Raw genomic sequence first — 5,528 nt, forward strand, 5'->3', positions numbered from 1 at the left:
GATACTGCTGCTACTCTTTCCTCAGTAGCAAAAAAAAAAAAAAGTTTATTCTAATTTATTAAAAAATACAGCCATCTGTGAAGGCAGTATACTAATAGGATCATGGTGCCATCTAGGTTCCCATTCTTCAATAGTAGTGCAGCACTCAGCACCCAGGAGTTCCTTCTTTATTGTATTAGGGGTCCCAGCGACCATTCAATGCATTGTATTTTTAAGATAATTAATCCTAAATATATCTACTACTCCCAGTCCTGGCTGGCTTGCAAAGTGTAATGCTTAACACAATGGAAAGCTTAAGTAACAACATAGCAGTGAAGTCCTAGGATACAGAAGGTGACAATAAGTTCAAATGCAGTAGCTGTGGACACAGAAAAACAAACAAACAACAATAACAAAAACCCCCTGCTTATTTCTGGAAGAATTCAGGTATGCAGGGATCTGCAGAAAAACAGCCTTGCCTCCACAGCCAACCCTTACGTGAGGTCTCAGAAGAGGTGGATCCTTGTTCCAACCCTTCCAGTTACTCAAGTGCATTTCAGGCAACTGAGCCCTCCCTCCCTCCCGCCCTCCGGGAGGCTAAAGAGACCCAGTTCACTTACCCTTTCATCACAGCGGAGATCCTCCAGGCCCTTCACCATCTTTGTGGCCCTGCACTGTACTCCTTCCAAGAGATCACCTCCCTTGCCCTGCTGGCCAGGCTCTTTTTAATGCATCCCAGAATTCCATTGCCCCAGTACTGGACACAGTACTCCAGATGAGGCCTCACCAGGGCAGAATAGGGGGGGAGGATCACCTCCCTTGACCTGCTGGCCACGCTCTTTTTAATGCATCCCAGAATTCCATTGGCCCTCCTGGCCACGAGAGCACACTGCTGGCTCATTCTCAACCTGTACTCCACCAGGACACCCAGGACCCTCTCTACAGAATTCCTGTCCAGCAGGTCATCCCCCAGCCTGTACTGGTACAGGCAATTATTCCTTCCTAGGTGTAAGACTCTACACTTGCTTTTGTTAATTTTCATCCAGTTTCTGACTGTCCGGCTCTCCAGCCTGTCCAGGTCTTGATGAAAGGCAGCACAGCCTTCAGGCGTGTCAGCCAATCCTCCCAACTTCATATCATGAGCAAACTTGCTGAGGGTGGCCACTATCCCCTCGTCAAGGTCATTGATGAAGATGTTGAACAAGACTGGACCCAGCACAGACCCTGGGGGACACCGCCGACAACCCTCTGTGCTCTGTCAGTCTGCCAGTTCTCAACCCACTTCACTGTCCACTCATCTATCCCACACTTCCTTAGCTTTGTTATAAGGATGTCACGGGGGACAGTATCAAATGCCTTGCAGAAATCAAGGTAGGCTACATCCACCACTCTCCCCGATCCACCCAACCAGTGACAACATCATAGATGGCCAACAGGTTACTGGTGGCTACTCCTGATAACTTCCTTTTTTTTTTTCCAGTTGTCTGGAGATGGCATCCAGAACGAGCTGTTCCATCTCCTTTCCAGGGACAGAGGTGAGGCTGACTAGCCTATTATTACCAGGATCTTCCTTCTAGCCCTTTTTGAAGACCAGAGTTACATTTAGTATCCTCCAGTCATCAGGCACATCCCCCATTCTCCAAGACCTCTCAAAGATTATAGAGATTTAGCAGTCACCTTCGCCAGCTCCGTCAGCACCCATGGATGCATCCCATTGGGTCCTTATGGATTTATGAACATTAGCATTGCCTAGGCGCTCGTGGACCACCTCTTCCCTGACTAAAGGAAAGTCTCCCATTCCCCAGACCCTTTCACTATCCTCCAGGGTCTGGGATTCCTGAGGGAGGGCTTTTTCACTGAAGACAGACGTTCATTATCTCCTCAGTTTCCATACAGGGGCAGCCCCCCTGACCAGCTGCCTGACATTTATTTTTCATCATATCATATGATGTAGGATATCCTCTTGGCCAATTTGGGTTAGTTGCCCTGGTTATGATCCCTCCAGGATTCTTGTGAACCCTAAGTATATATATGATAAAATTCTCTCTGACAGTTGTCTTTCAGGCAACCATTACGTAGCTCAGGATATTGAGTGATAGAATCATAGAATCCTTATAGTTGGAAGGGGCCTCTAAAGGTCTGTAGTCAATCTTCCCTGCAATGAACAGGGACATGCACAGCTAGATCAGATTGCCCAGGGCTTGATCTGGCCTCAACTTAAAAGTTTCCACAGGCAGGTCATCAACCCCATCTCTAGGCAACTTCTTCCAGTGCCTTACTGCCCTCACTGTAAGACTTGTTCCTTATAGCTAAGCTAAATCTAACCTCTTTGAGTTTTCCTTTTTCTGTCACCACAGAACCTGATAAAGAGTCTTTCCCCTTCCTTCCTGTAGCTCCCTTTTAGATACAGAATGCCACAATCAAGCCACCTCAGAGCCTTCTCCTCTTCAGGTTGAAGATACCCAGCTCCCAGACTGTCTTCATTAGAGAGGTTTTCACCCTTTGATCACTTTTGTGGCCCTTCTCCGTACAGGTCTGTGTCTCTCCTGTACTGAGAATGCCTCTTCTAGTCGCAGTACTCCAGGTAAACCCTCACCAGCACAGAATGAAGGGCAGGATCTCCTCTCTCTACCTGCTGGCCACAGTTCCTTTTGAAGCAGCCTAGGCTACGGTTGTCTTTCTTGGCTGTGAGGGCACCTCATTTTTTTTCCAATTGTCTGGAGATGGCATCCAGTACAAGCTGTTCCATCTCCTTTTCAGGGACAGAGGTGAGGCTGACTAGCCTATTATTACCAGGATCTTCCTTCTAGCCCTTTTTGAAGACCGGAGTGACAACCGAACTGATAGCTTGTTGTCAACCTGTCGTCCACCAGGACACCCAAGTCCTTTTCTACAGAGTTCCTGTCCAGCAGCTCATCCCCCAGCCTGTACTGGTGCATGCAATTATTCCTCCCTAGGTGCAAGACTCTACAGTTGCTTTTGTTAAACCTCATCCAGTTTCTGACTGTCCGGCTTTCCAGCCTGTCCAGGTTTTGCTGAATGGCAGCACAGCCTTCAGGTGTGTCAGCCAATCCTCCCAACTTTGTATCATCTTCCTTCCCTTTCACTTATAGCCATTCTTGCTTTAAATTTCCAACATTTAAAGGGCAGATAACTCAAACCGGTTCACGCTGATGTTGTGTTGAGCTGAGGCATCTGTTTTGCCTTCTTATCTTCATAAACAGGACATCTATTCTACTTTCTTATCTTCACTTGACAACAAATTTTGCAGTTTGTTCTAGAGCTTACATTTAAGCAAGCCTCCTCTCCTTCAGCTTGTATCTGCTCAAGTTATGCAAAAGACCGTTCTCACAATATTGGAAAGCTGCTCTTGTGATTCAGCATTTTTCTGTATGATGTATGCCAGTACTAAAAAGAAACAATAATATTCCTTTAGTATTCTCCATCTATCTATTCCATCACCCTAACTGCACTGAATGATCTCGTCTCCTGACAAATGAGGTTATGTACAAAAAAACTGTGAATCTTATGTGTTCACTTCCATAAACACTGATCATTCAACATAGGGATGAAAAATGGGGTTGTCACCACTAAGTGTGCATTGAGAGTAAATATCGAAAAGCAGTAAACAGTTTCTGAATGCTGATTTAATGAGGTTATATCTCTGACTTATCTTTTACTACCAATAAATAGCAAGAACAGCTGCTGCTATGTGTAGATTTAAGTCTGTTCTGTCATTGTTATGTCTGACAGCTGCAATGTCAGTAAATCCAAAATAAAAAAAAGAGGATTTGTCTGGTAAGATTCTAGCCTAGAATACACACATAAGCAAAACTTGTTTAGATTCATGATAATAAAATAGGCCCCCATGGTAAAAAAGCCAAAATCAAACAAAAAACTTCAGTTTTAATGTTAAAATGTGCAAAAAGCAGTATTTTCAATTTGCATGGAACATTTTTAATTCTCCTTAGTCTTATTCAACACTCTTTTTTTTCTTTTTTCCTTAAACTGGAAACATCTGGTAAGTTGGTTTTATATCTTTGTTCTGTTGGGCCAGTAGATTTAAAAAGTTGTAAACTAATACATGGAATTTCTCATGATGTCAATATACATGCTGTGGAACACTCTCATTCAGTTGAAACCAGTTTCTCCAGTATTATACCAGTGAATTCTGTAGTACATTAATCTGTATCTAGTCACACAATGGTTCGCAGATCCTGGTCTGCTTCGGACAACATCAGTTGGCCTTCCTTTGTCCTCCAGCATCATCAAAACATAATAGAAGGCCACAATAGAACCATGGAATCACCAAGGCTGGAAAAGACCTCCAAGGTCAATTAGTTTAGTTGTCTACGTATCACCAGTAGTTTCCTGTTAAACCATGTCCCTTAGTACAAGATCTAAATGTTTCTTAAACACCTCCAGAGATAATGTGTCTCACTCCAGTAATTAGAGTGAGGAGACATTCTTTCTTTTGTGAGACTGAGACAAAAGCAAGGTCAGATACCATCTGACTACCTTGGGCTTGGTCACAAATGTTGCCATGATCTGTTGGACTTCCCCATCAGTTGAAGAGGTTACAATATACATAGAAGCCCATAGTGCTTATATACTGAGGTGCCCAATTGTCTTTACCCCAAGTTTGGCTACTACCACTTGTTATGGAAGTGCCAATGGACCACTGCTGTCACCTGAGATCATCATATACTTTGAAACCTAATTCCTCACCAACCTTCCCCAGGAGTAAAAACAGAACACTGAGTAGATTGTTTCTACATAACATATCCCACTCTCATTTTTTACATTTTACGTGTAATGGCCACAAGTCTAGTAATGTACATGTTGTGTTACTGATTCATTTTCAAAAGGTCAGTTCTACTCTGCAGCAGGTATATTCTAATCCTATTCTACCCTACCCTACCCTACCCTGCCCTGCCCTGCCCCGCCCTACCCCGCCCTACCCCGCCCTACCCCACCCTACCCCTATCCTACCCCACCCTACCCTACCCCTACCGTACCCTACCCTACCCTGCCCTAATCGTTCTGGCACAAAGATGAGTGTAAAAGAGTGGGAAAAATAATCCATAGAGCTTGGTACTATTTTTAACAAAATCTTGTCCACAAGGTAAGTAAAATAGTCTTACAACTGGCATGAATTTCATTCCACTGTATATTATAATGACTGTTTTTTTTCCCCATACACAGAATCATAGAATCAATCATAAAATCATAGAATGGCCTGGGTTGAAGAATACCTTAATCGTCGAGTTTCAACCCTCCTGCCATCGGCAGAGTTGCCAACCACTAGATCAGGCTGCTTGCTGTGAGAAGGATAGTGACATTGTCCCTCCTGCTCACTTAGAGAGTCTTGAGATGTTCATCTTACAGGTTATAGATTTATTAAAATGCAGATCAAGACTTAAGGATTTCTATGTTCTGGTCATGCTAATGAAATCAATCTTATATGGAGGAAATAGAAATGGCGCTCCGTAAAGCAAAATTTAATACCTCATCATACAAAATAAATTGTGAAGATTTTATTTTGAGAG

Source organism: Cyrtonyx montezumae, unplaced genomic scaffold (assembly GCF_038088225.1).
Source record: "Cyrtonyx montezumae isolate F1298 unplaced genomic scaffold, pur_monq_1.0 scaffold_29, whole genome shotgun sequence".
Lineage (NCBI taxonomy): Eukaryota > Metazoa > Chordata > Aves > Galliformes > Odontophoridae > Cyrtonyx > Cyrtonyx montezumae.